The sequence below is a fragment of the Aythya ferina genome (assembly GCF_964211825.1).
Source record: "Aythya ferina genome assembly, contig: HAP1_SCAFFOLD_131, whole genome shotgun sequence".
NCBI lineage: Eukaryota > Metazoa > Chordata > Aves > Anseriformes > Anatidae > Aythya > Aythya ferina.
Window position 1 is genome coordinate 320313 of NW_028181394.1, and position 10610 is coordinate 330922.

A 10610-nucleotide genomic window follows, 5' to 3' on the forward strand; every position below is an offset into this window, starting at 1 on the left:
GTGCGCTGTAAGGCAGCCCTCATCTGGCGCGTTGCTCCTCCGTTCCCCCAAGGAACTGCCTTCAGGATCTGACTAACTCTGGATGCACCCGGTTGTCGCCTTAATTTCTCCTTTAGCTTGCTGAAAACAAGCCGGTTGGGTGACCTTTTGCGTTTCTCGCTTAAAATTTGGATCGAGGAGGTCTGTGTTTCCTTACGCTGATGTCCACGCTGAAGGTGCAGAAGGGTTCCGTGCTGTTGCTTGGGTCAGCCTTGTTGCCAGGTTTGGAATGTTTAGCCTACCGGTGCTTCGGTGCTGTTGGGCTGCACTCAGAGTGTGAGCTCTGGGCGTTATTTCTCAAATACTGCGTTATTTGAGCGTACAGACCCGAGATATTCTGCGGAGAGGTGATTTAAGGCACGTCAGAACCACCGCTGCGGCGTGTGCCAGCGTCGGACGCCCGTTCGAGTGATCGGGCGGAGCAGGTGAGTTGAATTTGGTGCTGGGTGGCGAGGTGGTGTTGGGGGAAGAGCTAGGCTAAGGAGAGCTTCCTCTTGCTCTGCCCCTTCCCATCTCAAATGGCCGCTTCCTGGGGAGATGGGTTCGTTGGGAGGTTAACTACAACGTTACAGTGAGGATGAGGAATCACCTTTAGTCCCGTAGGTATTTGCTGCCAGGCCGCAGCGTTGATTTCAGAAATTGTATTTAAAAAAGGGAAAAGAAAGGAAAGATGTATTCTTTAACATACTCTCTTTTCTCGGAGAGTAGATGGAGGAGCTTCAGCCGTGCCCTTCCTCCGGAAACGATTCCCAGTGTCTGCTCAGACACTGAGGAGGAAAATGGAGGAGAGCCACCCGATAGAAATAAAGGAAAGAAGGGGTCATGGATTAAGGGAAAAGCACTACTTAAAAAATTGGTGCTCTCTAAAAACGGGTTAAGGGTTTGGGACCTGCAGGTGCTGCCTACACCTGTGTGCGTTGCAGTCGTGCCTGTTGCCACTGAGCAAAACGGGGAGAGCTGCTTTGTCGAACGCGGCGTGTTAAAGCACGTGCCACTGCCTGGAAGAAAAGCACGGACTTCCCTCGTGTGGGCCTTCTTCCCTAGCGATCTGTGGTTTACCTGATGGTTTCCCATAAGCTGAGAATGTTTAAAAGAAAAAAAAAAAAATCAAAAACCAACACCAACGTTGAGAGTGGTGAAGCAGATCCTCACGTGGGGACTCAGAATCAGCGGTGACATCACCATGCGAAGCATTGTGTGTGCTTCGGGTTGGGGCTGCTGCGAGCCTCGCAGCGGGGAGGGAGAGCGGATCCGGGGTGCCTCTGTGTCAGCCCTCTGCCCTGGTGGCTTCGTGAGCACTGAGAGTTTGACTCCTGTGTTCCCAGCTTTCGCTTCTGCACCTGCGGTGTGGCAGAGCCAGCGAGATGCTTGCTCAGCTGGAGGAGGAAGAGGAGTGACCTCAACATTGCCGAGGTAAAGCACAATTACTGAAAAGATTTGGCAAAGATGTGGGTTGTACCAGCGTGGCTGCTGCAGCTGCAGCAGATCCTGGAGCACTGGAGAAGATAGAGAGGGTTTTCTTCATGAAAAGAATGCTGTTAAAAGTGTTTTCATGCCAGAAATTAGGATAAACGCCTCTGTTGTTTGACATCCTCTATTGAGCTGGCACATTGGCATTACAGCGTACCTGGCACGCTGTTTGTATTAAAAAAAAAAGGTATTTTATTCAGGGCAGGCCAGAAACCTGCCTTAGCACTTGCACATCGCAGCAATGCTTACAGACCCTGCATCCTGGCTGCCAGGCCAGGATCTAAATCCGATGGTGCTGTTGGTAAACTGAAGCTCAGGAAGCGCTTCTGGTTTTTTTTGTCCTTCCATGTGAATTTTTACCCTGTGAAGATGGTGTATGAAGCTATTTTCGTAACAACAAATAGGTTTAAAAGCAGTTTCAGTTTAACATCTACACGCTTGGGTGTTATTAACAGAGCTTTGTATACTGAGCTGGTGCTTGGTAGGAGAAAAACCATCAATCTTACCTGGGAAACGTGGACCCCCTCAGCTACATACTGCTATGAGGAAACTCAGATGTAAGAACACACTTAAATAACACCTCACCAGAGCTGTTGTGCTCCTGACCACCAAAGGCACCTTTTTCCAACACCGTCGTACTGGAAGTTGATGCAGCTGGTTCCATCCGTAACGTGTGACTGTACAGTGCTGTAAAAGAACTATTTTTTCACAGCTTTGGAGAAAGTGAAGCAGAGAAAACCACGCATAACCACTGATACCTGGACCCCAAACTGCCACAGGCTGACGGTGATGCCCACTGGATATCTCCTGATACCCTGCTGCCTTCTGACTGCTCCAGCAGAAGTCCTGTTTTAATTAGCCAGCAGGTCCCTCTGAGGGAGGGACTTTGCTAAAACTCCTGCCGTAGGAAGTATCCTACGGGAGCCAAGTTGCTAAACTGATGTGTGGTTTTCCCTTAACCCCCTCACCCCTGACTTTCCAGCTCCTGACAGCACTGCCCACGTGTGCAGTGTCACCGTGTGCCAACTAGGTGCCAGCTGCCATGGTTTATATATTGTAAAATTAGTGATTTGGGACTCGTGAGCACTGAGGAGAGGCTAGCAATTGCTTAAGAGCTTTCCTTGTGTCGCTCTGGGGCAGGGAGATGGGTGAAACATCTTAGGCTTGAAAGTGATTCCCTGCAGAGTGACGTGCTCAGATCTGCACAACAGATCTGTCGTTTTGGTCACCTTATTAGATCCCTGCTTGAGAGGTTGCTTGCAAGAATCGATTCCTCTTCACCTTGATGTGTCAAGCTAAAGACAAATCTGTGCCGAAGCACTGTTTGATCAGACGAGTGCCTCAGTTCAGGATTGTTCTTTGACAGCTACAGAAACAGCAGGACGATCAGCGCCTTCAGGAACAGATGAATTTGATCTTGAGGCTGTCGTAAAACAGGTCCCTGAAGTCTGAAGACTCTTCAAATAGTTTGGGCCAGCAAGGAGCAGCTGTACGTGGCGGCTGCGGTAACTCGGTGCTCCGAGTCTCAGAGAGCGTGGTGAAAGGTGACCCCCAGCTGGCTGCTGGAGGAAGCTGAGGCAGCGTTCAGCTCTAACCTTTGCCTTCTTGGCTGGCATCTTTGCACTCCTGCTGTCAGTGGGTGTTGAGTGTCCTTCCCGGCAGCCTCAGAACGTGCCCTCAGATGTAGGCAGCATTTAGCAGCTAGAATTCCCTCAAATAGAAAGAGTACAAATGATGCGTTTTCTGCTTTTGCTTTGGAACTCTTAGCTTGAGGTTTTCCTGCAGGCCTTAGGGTTTCTTGCAGCAGCAGGGATGAGTTGTGTTAGCAAGAGGCTGTTCTGTGCTTCGACTGTGGGAAGATGAATGGTTACGTGTGCACCGTTAAATATAACTTGACACCTAGCACAGCGCACTTGCAGCCTGTGGGGTGCTTTAACAAGCAGGTAAATCAGCAGAGGCTGTTTTGCAGCCGGGGTGATGCTGGGTGATTAAAAAGCAGGGGCAGAACAAGGAGTTTCTAGTGTTTGTTCTTGCTTGTCATCCGACTCTCCACTTCCACTGTTCTTTAAAAAAAACCAAAAACAAACAAACAAACAAATAAAAAAAAAAAAAAAACAAGCAAGGGGTAAGCATCTTAATATCTTTATTATAAATGGAAGGCACAAAAGAGGCCAGCAACAGAGACTGTCCAAGAGAAATGCTTTGTGCTTTATAAACAAACAAGGAAGTACCCTTAGGTGGGTGTGATAATCCTCCTCTAATGCGTTTTTGGGGTGCAAAAATAGATTTGTTCCTTTCTTGCTCTTCTCTGCAGGACAAAGGCAGAATAGGCAACTGCAAAGTTAGACCAGGGAGGTCAGTTTGTTCCATACTGAGAAAGACAAGTCTGTAAAACAAACTAGACAGACTTTCTTTGTACTATTTATCTTCCGTCAGCAAAGGCAAAGCTTATGACACTTGTTGGTGTGTGTATATATATTTATCCAGTGCTCTCAGAACAAAATTTTGATTTGAAGAGGGCACACAGATCTGATTTTTTTATTCTTTTCCAGTAAATAGTATAATAAGCACTGGTATATTTGTATAAAATCAGAGAAATACAAAACAAAAGACTGAATATTATGTGGTATGCATGACATTAAAAAAAAATGGTGGTTTCAAAGCAATATGTACCCTGGTGTGTTTGCCATATACTAGAGTCCAGCTTAAAGTGCACGTGATGTGTATTGCATTTTGATATTAATCTCTATGTACAATGTTTTGCATGTAATTTATATGGTTCTTGGGAGAAAAAAAAAAAAAAAAAAAAAAACAACAACAAAAAAAGAAAACCCCCAGAAACCATAGATCCACCCAAAAACCACCGTAAACCTACCTGATGTTCTCCAAATTCCACAATTTACCCTTTTCCATCACGATGACCATGGAAAACCCAACGAAACCCAATGGAGACCCCAAAACACGTCAAAAACACCCCTAAGAAAAACGACATCACCCCCAAAACTGGAAGAAAATCCCCAAAAAGCACGGATCCAATCCGAAAACCACCCTAAACTAACGTGATGTTCTCCAAATCCCAAAGTCCACTCCCAATCACCATAAAATCCATTAGGATCTCAACGAAACACAACGGAAACCCCAAAACACGTCAAAAACACCCCAAAAGTAAACTGGATCAGAAGAAAAAACGTGATTTAACCCCCCAAAACCCTTAAACCTACCTGATGTTCTCCTAAATGTACAATCCACTCCCAACCACGAGAAAATCCAATGGAAACCCAACAAAACCCAACGGAGACCCCAAAACACGTCAATAACAGCACAAAAATAAACAGGATCACACCAAAAAGGAAAGAAAACCAAAAAAGCCATAGATCCACCCCAAAAGGCCCCCTAAGCTACCTGATGTTCTCCAAAACCCACAGTTTACCCTTTTTCAACATGATGACCAACAAGAACCACACTAAAACCCAACGGAGACGCCAAAACACGTTAAAAACACACCAAACAAGAACGGGATCACCACCAAAAATGAAAGAAAACCCCCAAAACCATAGATCAACCCCAAAACCACTCTAAACCTACCTGATCTTCTGCAAAACCCACAATTTAAACTTTTCCACCATGATGACCATGGAAAACCCAACGAAACCCAACAGAGACCCCAAAACACGTCAAAAACACCCCAAACAAGAACAGGATCACAAGCAAAAACGAAAGAAAACCGCCAAAACCATAGATCCACCTCAAAACCACACTAAACCTACCTGATGTTCTCCAAAACCCACAATTTACACTTTTCCACCATGATGACCACGGAAAACCCAACGAAACACAACAAAGACCCCAAAACACATCAAAAACACCCCAAAAAAGAACCGGATCAGAAGAAAAAACACCAAAAACTATGAATATCCCCTCAAAACCACCCTAAACTCACCTGATCTTTTCTAAAACCCACAATCTACTCCCATTTACCTTAACGACAAACGAGAACCCAATGAAACCCAACGGAGACCCCAAAACACGTCAAAAACACCCTAAACAAGAACAGGATCATCCCAAAAAACAGAATAAAGGCCCAAATTCCATAGATCCACCCCAAAACCACCCCAAACCTACCTGATGTTCTCCAAAACCCACAATTGAACCTTTTCCACCATGATGACCAAGAAAAACCCAACGAAACACAACAGAGACCCCAAAACACGTCTAAAGCACCCCCAAAAAAGAACCGGATCAGAAGAAAAAACACCAAAAACTATGAATTGCCCCCCAAAACCACACTAAACTGACATGATCTTCTCCAAAACCCACAATCCGCTCCCATTTACCTTAACGTCAAACAAGAACCCAATGAAACCCAACAGAGACCGCAAAACACGTCTAAAACACCCCAAAAAAGAAAGGGATCACCCCAAAACAACAGAAGAAAACCCCAAATACCAAGAATCCACCCCCAAAGTCCCCCCAAACCTACCTGATGTTCTCCAAAACCCGCAACTTACCCTTTTCCACCATGATGACAAGGGAAAACCAAAAGAAACCCAACGGAGAACTCAAAACACGTCAAAACCACCGCAAACACGAACAGGATCACCCAAAAACTGGAAGAAAATCCCCCAAAACCATAGACCCACCCCAAAACCACCCTAAGCCTACCTGATCTTCTCCAAAACCCACAATTTACACTTTTCCACCATGATGACCACGGAAAACCCAACAAAACCCAATGGAGACCCCAAAACACGTCAAAAACCCCCCAAACAAGAACGGGATCACCCCCAAAACTGGAAGAAAATCCCCCAAAAGCACGGATCCAACCCCCAAACCACCCTAAACTCACCTGATCTTCTGCAAAACCCACCATCCACTCCCATTTAACTTAACGACCAACGAGAACCCAACGAAACCCAACGGAGACCCCAAAACACGTCAAAAACACCCTAAACAAGAACAGGATCATCCCAAAAAACAGAATAAAGGCCCAAATTCCATAGATCCACCCCAAAACCACCCTAAACCTACCTGATCTTCTCCAAAACCCACAATTGACCCTTTTCCAACATGATGACCAAGGAAAACCCAACGAAACACAACAGAGACCCCAAAACACGTCAAAAACACCCCAGAAAGGAAGAGGATCACCCCCAAAAACGAAAAAAACACCCCAAAACCATAGATCCACCCCAAAAACACCCTAAACCTACCTGATCTTTTCCAAAACCCACAATTTACCCTTTTCCACCATGATGACCACGGAAAACCAAACGAAACACAACGGAGACCCCAAAACATGTCAAAATCACCCCAAACACGAACGGGATCACCCAAAAACTGGAAGAAAATCCCCCCAAACCATAGATCCACCCCAAAACCATCCTAAACCTACCTGATGTTCTGCAAAACCCACAATTTACACTTTTCCACCATGATGACCACGGAAAACCCAACGAAACAAAACAAAGACCCCAAAACACGTCAAAAACACCGCAAAGAACAGGATCAACCCAAAAAACAGAATAAAGGCCCAAATTCCATAGATGCACCCCAAAACCACCCTAAACCTACCTGATCTTCTCCAAAACCCACAATTGACACTTTTCCAACATGATGACCAAGGAAAACCCAACGAAACACAACAGAGACCCCAAAACACGTCAAAAACACCCCAAACAAAAACGGGATCACCCCCAAAACTGGAAGAATATCCCCAAAAAGCACGGATCCAACCCCCAAACCACTCTAAACTCACCTGATCTTCTCCAAAACCCACAATCCACACCCATTTAAATTAACGATCAACGAGAAGCCAACGAAACCCAACGGAGACCCCAAAACACGTCAAAAACACCGCAAACAAGAACGGGATCACCCCCAAATCTAGAAGAAAACCCCTCAAAACTATAGATGCACCTCAAAACCACCCCAAACCTACCTGATGTTCTCCAAAACCCACAATTTACACTTTTCCACCATGATGACCACTGAAAACCCAACGAAACCCAACGGAGACCCCAAAACACGTCTAAAACACCCCCAAAAAGAACCGGATCAGAAGAAAAAACACCAAAAACTATGAATTTCCCCCCAAAACCACACTAAACTCACATGATCTTCTCCAAAACCCACAATCCGCTCCCATTTACCTTAACGTCAAACAAGAACCCAATGAAACCCAACAAAGACCGCAAAACACGTCAAAAACACCCCAAAAAAGAAAGGGATCACCCCAAAACAACAGAAGTAAACCCCAAATACCAAGAATCCACCCCCAAAGTCCCCCCAAACCTACCTGATGTTCTCCAAAACCCGCAACTTACCCTTTTCCACCATGATGACCAGGGAAAACCAAACGAAACCCAACGGAGACCCCAAAACATGTCAAAATAACCGCAAACACGAATGGGATCACCCAAAAACTGGAAGAAAATCTCCCAAAACCATAGATCCACCCCAAAACCATCCTAAACCTACCTGATGTTCTACAAAACCCACCATTTATGCATTTCCACCATGATGACCACGGAAAACCCAACAAAACCCAATGGAGACCACAAAACACGTCAAAAACACCCCAAACAAGAAAGGGATCACCGATAACACTGGAAGAAAATGCCCCAAAAGTACGGATCCAACCCCCAAACCACCCTAAACTCACCTGATCTTCTGCAAAACCCACCATCCACTCCCATTTAACTTAACGACCAACGAGAACCCAACGAAACCAAACGGAGACCCCAAAACATGTCAAAAACACCGCAAACAAGAACAGGATCACACCCAAAAACGAAAGAAAACCCCCAAAGCCATAGATCCACCCCAAAACCACCCTAAACCTACCTGATGTTCTCCAAAACCCACAATTTACCCTTTTCCACCATGATGACCAAGGAAAACCCAACAAAACACAACAGAGACCCCAAAACACGTCAAAAACACCCCAGAAAGGAACAGGATCACCCCCCAAAACGAAATAAAACCCCCAAAACCATAGATCCACCCCAAAACCACCCTAAACCTACCTGATCTTCTCCAAAACCCACAATTTACCCTTTTCCACCATGATGACCACGGAAAACCCAACGAAACCCAACGGAGACCCCAAAACACGTCTAAAACACCCCAAAAAAGAACGGGATCAGAAGAAAAAACACCAAAAACTATGAATTGCCCCCCAAAATCACACTAAACTCACATGATCTTCTCCAAAACCCACAATCCGCTCCCATTTACCTTAACGTCAAACGAGAACCCAATGAAACCCAACAAAGACCGCAAAACACGTCAAAAACATTCCAAAAAAGAAAGGGATCACCCCAAAAAAAGAAAAAATAACCCCAAATACCAAGAATCCACCCCCAAAGTCCCCCCAAACCTACCTGATGTTCTCCAAAACCCGCAACTTACCCTTTTCCACCATGATTACCACGGAAAAACAAACGAAACCCAACGGAGACCCCAAAACACGTCAAAAACACCACAAACAAGAACGGGATCACCCCCAAAACTGGAAGAAAATCCCCCAAAACCATAGATCCACCCCAAAAATCACCCTATACCTACCTGATGTTCTCCAAAACCCGCAACTTAACCTTTTCCACCATGATGACCACGGAAAACCAAACGAAACACAACGGAGACCCCAAAACACGTCAAAACCACCGCAAACACAAATGGGATCACCCAAAAACTGGAAGAAAGCCCGTCAAAACCATAGATCCACCTCAAAACCACCCTAATCCTACCTGATGTTCTGCAAAACCCACAATTTACCCTTTTCCACCATGATGACCACGGAACACCCAACGAAACGCAACGGAGACAGGAAAACACGTCTAAAACACCCCAAAAAAGAACGGGATCAGAAGAAAAAACACAAAAACTATGAATTGCCCCCCAAAACCACACTAAACTCACCTGATCTTCTCCAAAACCCACAATCCACACCCATTTAAATTAACGACCAACGAGAAGCCAACGAAACCCAACGGAGACCCCAAAACACGTCAAAAACACCCCAAACAAAAACGGGATCACCCCCAAATCTGGAAGAAAACCCCTCAAAACTATAGATGCACCTCAAAACCACCCCAAACCTACCTGATGTTCTCCAAAACCCACAATTTACCCTTTTCCACCATGATGACCAGGGAAAACCAAACAAAACCCAACGGAGACCCCAAAACACGTCAAAATCACCACAAACATGAATGCGATCACCCAAAAACTGGAAGAAAATCCCCCAAAACCATAGATCCACCCCAAAACCATCCTAAACATACCTGCTGTTCTCCAAAACCCACCATTTATGCATTTCCACCATGATGACCACGGAAAACCCAACAAAACCCAATGGAGACCCCAAAACACGTCAAAAACACCCCAAACAAGAACGGGATCACCGCCAAAACTGGAAGAAAATCCCCAAAAAGTACGGATCCAACACCCAAACCACTCTAAACTCACCTGATCTTCTGCAAAACCCACCATCCACTCCCATTTAACTTAACGACCAACGAGAACACAACGAAACCCAACGGAGACCCCAAAACACGTCAAAAACAACGCAAACAAGAACGGGATCACCCCCAAATCTGGACGAAAACCCCTCAAAACTATAGATGCACCTCAAAACCACCCCAAACCTACCTGATGTTCTCCAAAACCCACAATTTACACTTTTCCACCATGATGACCACTGAAAACCCAACGAAACCCAACGGAGACCCCAAAACACGTCAAAAACACCCTAAACAAGAACAGGATCATCCCAAAAAACAGAATAAAGGCCCAAATTCCATAGATCCACCCCAAAACCACCCTAAACCTACCTGATCTTCTCCAAAACCCACAATTGACCCTTTTCCAACATGATGACCAAGGAAAACCCAACGAAACACAACAGAGACCCCAAAACACGTCAAAAACACCCCAGAAAGGAAGAGGATCACCCCCAAAAACGAAAAAAAACACCCCAAAACCATAGATCCACCCCAAAAACACCCTAAACCTACCTGATCTTTTCCAAAACCCACAATTTACCCTTTTCCACCATGATGACCACGGAAAACCAAACGAAACACAACGGAGACCCCAAA